Here is a 12,903-nt window from a genome sequence, read left to right as displayed (position 1 = left end):
GTTCACAATTTAAACAATGAATACCTTTGATCAGTATTCATGTGACACACTGTTTTTCATTAGGTAAATGTTACCAAGTTGTAATATAATGTATACTTACTAACTGATCTCACTCTTTCTTCATATGATACTGCTTCAAATCTTAAACAACAAAAATAAAAATAAAAGTTTATTCACCTGGAGTTCTAAGCCTGTTTACTTCTATTTCTTAAAGCTTGGATAGCAGAGAATAAAATTATTTTAGGGAGTTTATATAATAATTAAAATATCTGTGGGTTTTATACAGGAGAAAATGTACATTCATTACTTTAAGTTTTTTTGCAGACTTGGTGTATCTCAAAACCCTTGGCTAAGTGCCAAGGTCAACTTTAAATCTTACTATGATATATATCCAATAAAATACTATAGGGATTAAATAAGTAAAACTACAAGATGTATGGTATGTAAATCAACATGTCTGTGTAGATTATCACTTTCAATTCTAATGTGAAAACACTTATCAGATTGTAAGTATTAGAAGAAACTATAGTTCTTTAATGCTTGTGGTTACATTGTCTTTAGAGTGTCCAAGATCTATTTGACACTTAAAAATATATTGAAATATTAATGAAAGGATTAATAAGTCAATGAGTGAATTATTGATACTATTAAATAAACAATATATAAATTAATTCTTCATTTGTGAAAAGTAACTGAGATTCAGGAATTCCTATGATTGTGTACATGTCATAGATAATTCTGCTTCTTAGATCATCACATTTCCTATATTTGATGGTTACTTGTTCTTTTTAGGACATTTGTGGAAAATGTGCTTGCATGTAAAGATTACATAAGTTATTAGAAACATAAATTTCCCTAGAATTATGACTACTTTTCTATATATCATGAATGCTATTCTTTGAAAACATATTCAGAGGTAGTAAGGAATGTAAAATAATTTTATTAGTACTGCACTAAAAATCATATAATATTAATTTACATTGAAAATGTTATTTTTAACTATGTTTTGTTTGCACACTAAGATGGTGGAGTAAAAGGTCATGCGCTCATTTTCCCCTGTGAGAATGCCCAAACTACAACTCACTGCTGAACAATTATCGACAGAAGAATGTTGGATCCCACCAAAAGAGGATACCTTACATTCAAGGGCAAAAGAAAAGCCCCAGTGAGATGGTAAAAGGGGTGAAATCAAGTTTAGAATCAAGCCCCATATCCACCAGAGATGGTCAGAGAGCTCAGAGAAAAACTTGTGCACACCAGGAGACCACAGAGACTGAGCCAGACCTGCCTTTGAGTGTTTGAGTGTCTCCTGTGGAGGTACAGGTCAGCAGTAGCCTGCCTTAGGGAAAGGGGCTCTGGGTTTCCCAGACCTGCATGTGGCGGCATAAGCCCTCTTGGAGGAGGTCACCAATAACCCCACCATAGAGCTGCCAAAATGTACAGAGACTGGGGAAACTCTTGGGGGACACAATCAAAACCTTGTGCACACCAGGACTCAGGAGAAAGGAACAGTGACCCCACAAGAGACTGACCCAGAGTTGCCTGTGAGGGTCCAGGAGTATATGGTAGAGGCGTGGTACAGGGGTGTGGCCTGCTGCAGGGTCAGGGGTGCTAAGCGTGGCAGTTCTTGCACAGGACCTTTTGTAGGAGGTCGCCATTATCTTCATCACCTCTACCATAGTTTGGTCTCAAGTCAAGCAACAGGGAGGGAACACAGCCCTGCCCATCAATAGAATATTGGATTATTTCCTGAGCATGGCCCCACTCATCTGAATAAGACCTAGTTTCCTCCAAAGTTAGTCTCTCCAATCAGGAAAATTACATAAGCTTCTTATTCTTATCCCTCAGAGGGAAGACAGAATAAAAACCACAATCACAGAAAACTAATCAATCTGACCAGTCTTGTCTAACTCAATGAAACTATGAGCCATACAATGTAAGGTCACCAAAGATGGATGGATCATAGTATAGAGTTCTGACAAAATGTAGCCCACTAGGGAAGTGAATTGCAAACTACTTCAGCATACTTGCCTTGAGAACCCCATGAACAGTATGAAAAGGCAAAAAGATATGACACTGAAAGAAGAACTCCACAGGTCAGTAGGTGCCCAATATGCTACTGGAAAAGAGTGGAGAAATAACCTAGAAAGAAGGAAGAGATGGAGCCAAAGCAAAAACAATGCCCAGTTATAGATGTACCTGATGATAGATATAAAATCCAATGTTGTAAAGAACTATTTTATAATATTGCATAGCAACCTGGAATGTTAGGTCCATCAATCAAGGCAAATTGGAACAGGAGATGGCAAGAGTAAACACTGACATTTTAGGATTTAGTAAACTAAAATGGGCAGGAATGGATGAATGTAACTCAGATGACCACTATATCTACTACTGTGGACAAGAATCCCTTAGAAGAAATGGAGTAGCCCTCATAGTCAACAAAAGAATCTGAAATGCAGTTCTTGGGTGACATCTCAGAAATGACACAATAATCTCTGTTCATTTCCAAGGCAAATCATTCAAAATCACAGTAATCCAAGTCTATGCCCCAAACAGTAATGCTGAAGAAGGTGAAGTTGAACCGTTCTATATAAGACCTTCTAGAACTAACACCCATAAAAGATGTCCTTTTCGTTGTAGTGAAATGAAATGCAAAAGTAGGAAGTCAAGAGTTACCTGGAGTAACAGGCAAATATGGCCTTCAAGTACAGAATGAAACAGGGCAAAGGCTAATAGACTTTGGCCAAAGGAACACATTGGTCATAGCCAACACCCTCTTCCAACAACACAACAGAAGACTCTACACATGGAAATTGCCAGATGGTCAATACCAAAATCAGATTGATTATATTCTTTGCAGCCAAAAAATGGAGAAGCTCTATACAGTCAGCAAAAACAAGACTGGGAACTGACTGTGTCTCAGATCATGAACTCCGTATTGCCAAGTTCAGAGGTAAATTGAAGAAAGTAGGGAAAACCAATAGACCATTCATGTATGACCTGGAAGTGACAAACAGATTTAACGGATTCGATCTGGTAGAGAGCCTGAAGAATGAGTGGACTGAGATTCACGACATTGTACAGGAGGCAGTGATCAAGACCATCCCCAAGAAAAAGAAATGCAAAAAGGTAAAATGGTTGCCTGAGGAGGTCTTACAAATAGCTGTGAAAATAAAAAGAAGTGAAAGGCAAAGGAGAAAAGGAAAGATATACTCATTTTAATGCAGAGTTCCAAGGAATAGCAAGGAGAGATAAGAAAGCCTTCCTCAGTGAGCAATCCAAAGAAATAGAGGGAAACAATAGAATGGAAAAGACTAGAAATCTATTCAAGAAAATTAGAGATACCAAGGGAACATGTCATGCAAAGATGGCCTCAATAAAGACAGAAATGGTATGGATCTAACAGAAGCAGAAGGTATTAAGAAGAGGTGGCAAGAATACACAGAAGAACTGTACAAAAAGATCTTCATGACTCGGATAATCACGATGGTGTGATCACTCACCTAGAGCCAAACACCCTGGAATATGAACTCAAGTGGGTCTTAGAAAGCATCATTTTGAACAAAGCTAGTGGTGGTAATGGAATTCCAGTTGAGCTATTTCAAATCCTGAAAGATGATCCTGTGAAAGTGTTGCACTCAATATGCCAGCAAATTTGGAAAACTCAGCAGTGGCCACAGGACTGGAAAAGGTCAGTTTTCATTCCAATCCCAAAGAAAGGCAATGCCAAAGAATGCTCAGACTACTGCACAATTGCACTCATCTCACACACTAATAATGTCATGCTCAAAATTCTCCAAACCAGGCTTCAACAGCATTTGAAAAGTGAACTTCCAGATGTTCAAGCTGGATTTAGAAAAGGCAGAGGAACCAGAGATCAAATTGGCAACATCTGTTGGATCATCAAAAAAGCAAGAGAGTTCCAGAAAAACATCTACTTCTGCCTTATTGACTATGCCAAGCCTTTGACTGTGTGGATCACAACAAACTTTGGAAAATGATTAAACAGATGGAAATACCAGACCACCTGATTTGCCTTTGAGAAATCTGTATGCAGGTGAGGAAGCAACAGCTAGAACTAGACATGAAAAAACAGACCGGTTCCAAGTACGGAAAGGAGTACGTCAAGGCTGTATATTGTCACCCTGCTTATTTAACTTACATGCAGAGTACATGTTGAGAAATGTTGGGCTGGATTAAGCACAAGCTGGAATCAAGTTTGCCAGGAGAAATATCAATAACCTCAGATATGCAGATGATACCACACTATGGCAGAAAGTGAGGCAGAATTAAAAAGCCTCTTGATGAAAGTAAAAGAAGAGAGTGAAAAGTTGCCTTAAAACTCAACATTCATAAAACTAAGATCATGGCATCTGGTCCCATCACTGCATGGCAAGTAGATGAGGAAATAATGGAAACAGTGATAGACCTTATTTTGTTGGGCTCCAAAATCACTGCAGATGATAGCTGCAGCCATGAAATTAAAAGACACTTGCTCCTTGGAAGAAAAGTTATGACCAACCTAGACAGCATATTAAAGAGCAGAGACGTTTGCCAACAAAGGTTAGTCTAGTCAAAGGTCTGGTTTTTCCAGTAGTCATGTATGTATATTAGAGTCAGGCATTAAGGAAGAAGAGCACCAAATAATTGATGCTTTTGAACTGTGGTTTTGGAGAAGACTCTTGAGAGTCCCTTGGACTACAAGGAGATCAAACCAGTCAATCCTAAAGGAAATCAGTCCTGAATGTTCACTGGAAGGAGTGATGGTGAAACTGAAGCTCCAATACTTTGGCCACCTGATGTGAAGAACTGACTCATTGGAAAAGATCCTGATGCTTGGAAAAACTGAAGGCAGGAGAAGGGGATGACAGAGGATGAGATGGTTGGAGGGCATCACCAACTTGATGGACATGAGTTTGAGCAAACTCCAGGAGTTTGTGATGGACAGGGAGACCTGGCCTAGTTTTATGAATGTGCTGCAGTCCACGGAGTCACAATGAGTCAGACATGACAGAGCAACTGAACAGAACCTGATCTTCAGGAAGTAGAGATACATTAATTCATCAGAGTATGTATCAGTATTGTTTTCTTATCAACTACCTCTCATCAGGAGTAACTTCATACTTGTTTTCTTCTAATCACTTTTTCATTAAATTTTAATATTATATCTATACTGCACAGCTCTATGTACTTGATGCATACCTGAGCTTTATGCATAAAAGAGTAAGATTTCTGTCACCACCCTCTAAGACTCATATCACATCTACTGAGGATGCATTTTTCATCAGATGAGGTAGTCACGACTCAGAGATGTTAAGGGACCTGCATGGAGTCAATCAAAACAAGCGCAAGAATTGAACTTATTCTAATGAACTCCAAAAGACATATTTAACCATTATAATTTCCCATTGCCACTTCATAATTATTGTGTGTTTGTATGTGATAAGTTGCTTCAGTTGTGTTCAACTATTTGCAGCCCTATGAACTGTAGCCCACCAGGTTCCTCCATCCAAGGGATCCTCCAGGCAAGAATCCTGGAGTGGGTTGCCATTTTCATCTCCAGGGGATCTTTCCAACCCAGGGATCGAACCTGCACCACTTTACAGCTCCTACTTTGGGAGGTAGGTTCTTTACACTAGTGCCAACTCATATAGAAGGCAAAATATAAAGAAATCTATTTAATTAAAAAAATTAAATGTCTTTGCTTCTAAGCTATAAACCTCTTGTCTTGGATCAACTACCCATGGTCTCTTCCCTGAGTCTCAATTAGTAAATAATTATAAAATCATAGTAAAATGAAAAATGTACAAATACATAAATATGCAAATACACAAATATATAGATAGTTAAACCAGCTATTTTTTTATTGGCATAGAAATTTTCATAAGTATTTAAAAATATACTCACATTTTTTGTAATTTAGGGGTCATCGGACTATTTTTTGGAAAACTTGCTCCAGAGACAGAGACGTTTGTTTTGCATAGATTTTCTACATATGCCAGATATGTACTAAAGTGTTACCTCTTTTTCCCTGACCCTGTTTCTGAGGGCACCAGAATTACATCCATTATTTGCAATAGATTATTATTCATACCTGCTATGTCTGTCATTCTCCCCAAATCTAATTCTTATGTGAGATTTTAGTGAAAACTGAGGAAAGTGGACCAAGAAGGGAGTGAGTCCCTTCAGACAGTCACCTAGTGAATTTCTCTTCAAAAATTCATGAATGATTTTTCTTAAAAAAAAAAAAAAAAGCTACCTTAAGTTTCACACAGTTTGGGTCCTTTTAGTAGGTATAATCAACTCTGTATTCGCGTGGAAAATTCTCCATTTATCTTCACAAAATTTATCTATTTCACACTCTTATCAAAGGTGACTCCTTTTAACCACCCTTTTCACAGTTTTCAATTCATCACCTCTTTCTTCGCTGCTTCTAAAGTATAAATCCCCTACCCTGGGGCTGCTACCCACAGTCTCCACTCTTATTCTCAAACTCTCTGGAGGCATTCATTTTGTGGTGCAGAAAAACACAAAACAAGTTTAATAACTTCAGTAGGTTGGTAAGCATGTCTTAGTAACTGAAATCCTATCGGATATACACCTCTGTTCCTGAGTCCTATGTTTAACCTATATCCTTGCTTTCTAATTCACAGGGAAATGCATTCAATCCCATGCTTGCTCATATATAAAACTTTCTATTTGCTCTTACTTCATTTTTCTTCTCCAGCCTTCCAAGACTAGATGTACTGTCACAGTTCAAGATTAATTTTCCCACCTAAGTTTTTTATCTGATTTCATGTCATCTTTGACTAGATATTATGCATTAACCCATGGGATCCTCATTCATTCCTGAATTTGCAGCATCAGCATTTTGAAAACAGTATTCCATTATCTTTTGGCCATTATTAGTGCAGCTGTGAAATTTACTGTCCACTAAATGATAAATGATCATTTCCCCATGTGGTATTGTGTATTTTCTCAGTTTTTTTTTTCCCCCAATGAAATTTTTACTTTACAAATGAATAGTGAGAATTGTATAATGAACCCCATACATTCAGTACTCAGCTTTAAGAACTATAAACATTTTTTCAATCTTTTTATCAATGTTTTTCTCTCCATTTTTTCCTATTTGGAATATTTTCCAGCATATTCTTTTTTTAACAGGTAAGTAGTTCAATATTGGAAAAGGAAATGGCAACCCACTCCAGTATTCTTGCCTGGGAAATCCCATGGACAGAGGAGCCTGATGGACTATATAGTCCATAGGGTCACAGAAAAGTTGGACAGGACTCAGTGAATAAATAGTAAAGTAGTCAATATACATTACAATGCCTAAGCTTTTTGTTTTCTTTTGTTAAATGGTAATCTCAATGTCATTATCAACATAACATAATACATAATAATAATAATACCTTTACGTATTTTAATTCATAGTCTATATCCAAATTTTGCCATTTGATTAAAATGCCTTTTACTGTTGACTCATTCAAATAGGAACCAAAACAAGAGCCACAAATTGCATATGTATGCTACATCTCTTAACTCTCTTAATATGTATCAATTGCTTTATTTTTTTCTTTTCCATGCCATTTATGTGCTGAAGAAATTGAATCACTACTGCAGATACTTCCTGGATGTGTCTGACTGTTTCCTTACAATATCCTTAAACTTGCTAACTCATTTTTTTAAGTTTTAAATTTTTTAAAATCTTCCTATAAGTGAGTAATTTGTAGGTAGATCTAGGGATTTGCTTAGATAAGGAAATTTTTTGGCAAGCACAATTCATAACTGACATTTTGTACTCCCACTGCATCATATTAATATACACAAAACATATGTGGTATGATTTTAAGGTTGCTAAGATTGAGGACTGATTAGAGAGTTCAGGTGTTGGCAGTATGATCTAATCATTAGAAAATTTCTTATTAACCTTTAACAGAATTGTTGCAGAATACGCTCATGATAATGGACTATTATTGCTTTATAGGAGGCATCTTTCTGCATTTATTATGCAGAAGAATGTTTTCTCCACTTCCTGTGTGTTTATAAGAAAGAGAGAATATATTTCCCCTTATTAATTTTGAGAGTAAAAAGCTGATTTCCTAGAATCCTAAAGTGAATTTGATATATTTGATGTATCTCAATAAGTATCAGTCATTATTCATGTTAAAGCTCAAATTGTTCCATTCTCAGGTAGGGGAACCCCCTTCAAGTGTGTTTCTCTGTCTTTTTTAACAAAATCCCAGTAGCTTCTTGCTTTCTGGTATAAGATTCCTTGTTCTTTACAGTATGATAGATAAACCTTTCACCACCTCCACCTTGCCCCATTTCTCCCCCCAACTCCAGTTCCTTTAGGAAGAAATGGCATTAATAAACCATATTATGGGTGTTTGTGATGCAAATTATTATTAGAACATCATTTTACAGTCAATTCCAGTGAAGAGCTAAGAAATGTATGTGTCTCAAAAGTAACTTGAATTTGAAGACAATGTTAGTACTTTTTGAACAATTTTTACTCTGGTTTTATTTTTTATGCTGAAAATACTGGATCTTAAACATCAGCGTATTTTCTTGCCTGCTTTATGCTGCAGTACACATACAAGACTTTCAAATGACAATAATGATACCGATGCTAAAATAAGACTCCTGAATGAAATTTCACATTTTTTACATATCTATTTATACTCTGCACCTATGTTTACCATCAGTTTATATGTGCTTATGTAGTGTGTCCCCATTATTTTCAAAGTTTAGAAATTATATATTTTCTTTCCTTACTGCTTTCTAAAATATATAAAATAGTTACATTCTTTTAAAAGTCAAAACAAAACAAGATAGATGTAGTGAAGTCTTACTTTTTTCTTTGCCCCCTTCATCCTATACTTTTTACCTTTACCTGGGCATATATCCAAAGAAAAGCATGGTCTGAAAGGATACACTGTTTATAATAGCCAGGACACAGAAGCAACCTAAATGTCCATGGAAAGATGAATGGATAGACAAGATGTGATACATATATGCAATGGAATACTACTCAGTCATTTAAAAGAATGAAATAATACCATTTTCGGCAACTTAGACATATAGACAATGGTAACCCACTCCAGTACTCTTGCCTGGAGAATCCCATGGATGGAGGAGCCTGGTAGGCTGCAGTCCATGGGGTTGCTAAGAGTCGGACACGACCGAGCAACTTCACTTTTAATTTTCACTTTCATGCATTGGAGAAGGAAATGGCAATCCACTCCAGTATTCTTGCCTGGAGAATCCCAGGGACAGAGGAGCCTGTTGGACTGCTGTCTATGGGGTCGCACAGAGTCAGACACGACTGATGCGACTTAGCAGCAGCAGCAGCAGCAGCAGACATATAGACTGTCATACTGAGTGAAGTAAATCAGATAAGCAGAAACACCATATGGCCCAGAATCTTAAAAAAAAAAAAAAATGATACAAATGAACTTACTTACAAAAAAGAAACAGATTCACAACTTAGAGAATGAACTTATGGTTGCAGATGGGAAGGATGGGAGGAGGGAATAGTTAGGGCATTTCAGATGGACATGTGCATACTGCTATATTTAAAATGGATAATGAACAATGACCTGCTGTACAGCACATTGATTTCTGCTCAGTGTTACGTGGCAGCCTGGATGTGAGGGCAGTTTGGGGGAAAATGGATAATGTATATGTATGGCTGATTCCTTTCACTGTTCACCTGAAACTATCACAACATTGTCAATCATCTGTACTCTGATACAAAATAAAAAGTTTTTTAAAAATTAAAATAAATAAATCAAAATAACCTGTCTTAGAACAAGGTTAGTTCATTATAATTTAAAGAATTCATTAGTTTTTATTTAAATACCATTGAACAATTTTTATTTTCCCATTAACTTGTGTACTGTGATTTTAATTTCATTACAAGATTTTTACTTCTAGAATTTTTGTACAGTCCTTTTTCAAATATGCTTTTTTCTCTTTTAAACAATTTATTGTTTTTATCTGAATGAGTCTAGTATTTCCTTTATCTCTTAAGATTTTTACATATACATTTCAATGGCTTATTGAATTTAGAGATGGAAGTAATACTCCTTAGGTGGAAGTAATTGCTCCCAGACAGAGTCAGGCGAGTCCAGGATTAGTGGAGCATGCAACTTACACATTTGGGGAAATCTATCATAAGAAAAATATATATTTGACCATAAGCACTGAGCACTTTAAGTGCCTGGACTCTTCAAATAAGTCCTGGAGCTTGATACTTTATGGCAATTCTTCCTCTAGGCAAATTCCAACTCCTGCTTCAAGGACATATTATGTGCTTTTTGTTTTTGCAAAGAAGTTCAGATGCCTTCCTCAAGTGGACTCCTGCCTCATCATTCTGGCCTTGGCTATAAGAGCAGAATCTCTCTCTTTGTGCCATATCTTCTACCCCAAGTGATAGGTTGAAACTGATCCTACACCCACCTCTCTACATGAGATATTCACATCCTAATTTCTGGAACTGTGAATGTTAATTTATCTGGCAAGAAATGGTCTTTTCATCAGATTAGATTAAGGATCTTGAGCTACATTATTCTTATTATGAGTGGGCCATCAGTACAATTATATGCATTCTTGTAAAAAGGAGACAAAATTGTGTGGGGAGGGGAGGGAGGGACATTTTAAACACACAAAGGGGAAAAGGCAACGTGAAGGCAGAGAAAGATCTGAAGGTTCTAGCCTAAATGATAGGAATGAGGCAGCAAAAAGCCAAGGAGGAATGGCAGCCCTCATAAGCAGAAGAAGACAAGAAAGAAGGTGTCACCTACAGAGCCTCTGGGAGGAGCATGGCTCTGCTGATACTTTGATCATGGCCCAGGGATTCTGTCTCGAGAGTTCTGGCCTCCAGAAGTATAAAAGAATAAATGTATGTTGTTTTAAGCCACAATGTCCATGGTAATTTATTACAGCAGCTTTAGTAAACTAATGAGCCCTGTTTAACAGAAATTGATACTTTTGAATTGTGGTACTATAGAAGACTCTTGAGAGTTCCTTAGACAGCAAGGAGATCAAACCAGTCAATCCTAAAGGACATCAACCCTGAATATTCATTGTAAGGATTGATGTTGAAGCTGAAGCTCTGATACTTTGGTCACCTGATGAAAAGAGCTGACTTATCAGAAAAGACCCTGATGCTGGGAAAAATTGAGGGCAGGAGGAAAATGGGGTGACAGAGGATGAGATGGTGGATGACATCACTGACTCAATGGACATGAGTCTGAGTAAATTCCAGAAGATAGTGAAGGACAGAAAAGCCTGGCATGCTGCAATCCTTGGGGTTGCAGAGTTGGACATGACTTAGCAAACAAATAACAATAACAGGAATTTTACTTGGTCTTTTTCAGAACTCATAAAGTAAGACTCAAATACCAATGCACTTGTCCAAGGTCTTCGAGTCACATTACAATATCTCCATGCTGTGATTAGAAATTCTCTATCCTCATTATATATAGAAATACCACAGACTCGCAGCTTGAAGTTTACTTATTTGGAAGTGAGGGGAGAGACTTCTATTGGCAAGCAGTGGGGAGTCACTTGAATCACCATAAATATCTTGACAGTGGTTTGGGGGAATACAGAAGAATCCTAACAATCCCTCCCAAAGGCTCATCTCTGAATCTTCTTCAGCTTATTTACCCAATATCCTGGTGGGTGTCCTGTGGATTTCCAAGGTCCTACAGCCTTCTGAAAATTGTCCTGACCCACTTAGAAAATGACCTGAATCCATACTACCTCAAAATACATTCATGCTGCAGATAATGCTTGAGAGGAAGAAGCAGATTTTCAACAAAAAGAACTATTAATTTAGATAAACAGTCTACTCCTTTAGATTTACATTTTATAAATTTGCTTTTAAAAGAACTTCATGCATTTTCTTTAAGCTTTTTAATTTTATTTTCTGTCTCATTCTAGATGAGGTTATTTACTACTTTTTTGCAAAAAGAGACTATAGTTCATAAGTCCTTATTTCCAGATGCTATATTTTTAAATGCAATAGAAATAGGCTTCATAAAATGAATATTTATTATATTATTATATTTATTCAATTCATTTTTTTTCATTACAGATAGGTAGTCATATATTTGGTAAAGCTAAATGCATTTTCAACTTTTTTCTCTTTATGTGATTTAACTTTTAAAAATGTCCACTGTCAGAAGGACTTTTATGCTAAAATGCAATCATTTACGTTATATATTCATTGGTCTCTGTTTAATATTCTCACTTGTCAAGTGCAGTGATTAAAAAAAAGTGAATTTCAAGAAAAATTTAGGAATCATCTTTTGAAACATTCAATTGATTTCTCTCACTCCATCTCCTCAACAGGAGATATATTGCTTTCTGAAAAGCAATAATAAAATACTGATAACACTGGGAAATAGCTATCATGTTAAGAAGTCTCTTCCAATTCAGAAATCTCTTTGATTTCTGAAAATCAAATGAAGTAAGATTCATTTTTTGTTCCTTAATTCATAAGAACAATCTGAGGAAAGACTTTAAAGTATAATAACTGATGAGTTTTTTACTAGAAAACAATCACATTTCATCATAAGTTCCATAAACCATCATCCCTGCAGATTAAGGGAACTATATATTACTGTTATTATGCTTAATTCTCCTTCTGGATATAGGTTTAATATTGAAAATAAGTATATAATTAGGAACTTGTAACTTAGAAGCAGGATGTGTGCTTTTAAGAAACGAATTTAACAGAACTATATGAATTTACTGCCAAAAAAAGAAGTTGATAATTCAAAAATCACAAAAATAAGATTGACAATAACAACAACTTCCAACCCATATTACACATGTGCTAACTATGCATCAGCTTCTGGGGAGAATGTGGCGACCAAGTTAATAAAA

The sequence above is a fragment of the Oryx dammah genome, unplaced genomic scaffold (assembly GCF_014754425.2).
Source record: "Oryx dammah isolate SB20612 unplaced genomic scaffold, SCBI_Odam_1.1 HiC_scaffold_21, whole genome shotgun sequence".
NCBI classification, from domain to species: domain Eukaryota; kingdom Metazoa; phylum Chordata; class Mammalia; order Artiodactyla; family Bovidae; genus Oryx; species Oryx dammah.
Note: the sequence above shows the minus strand (reverse complement) of the source record.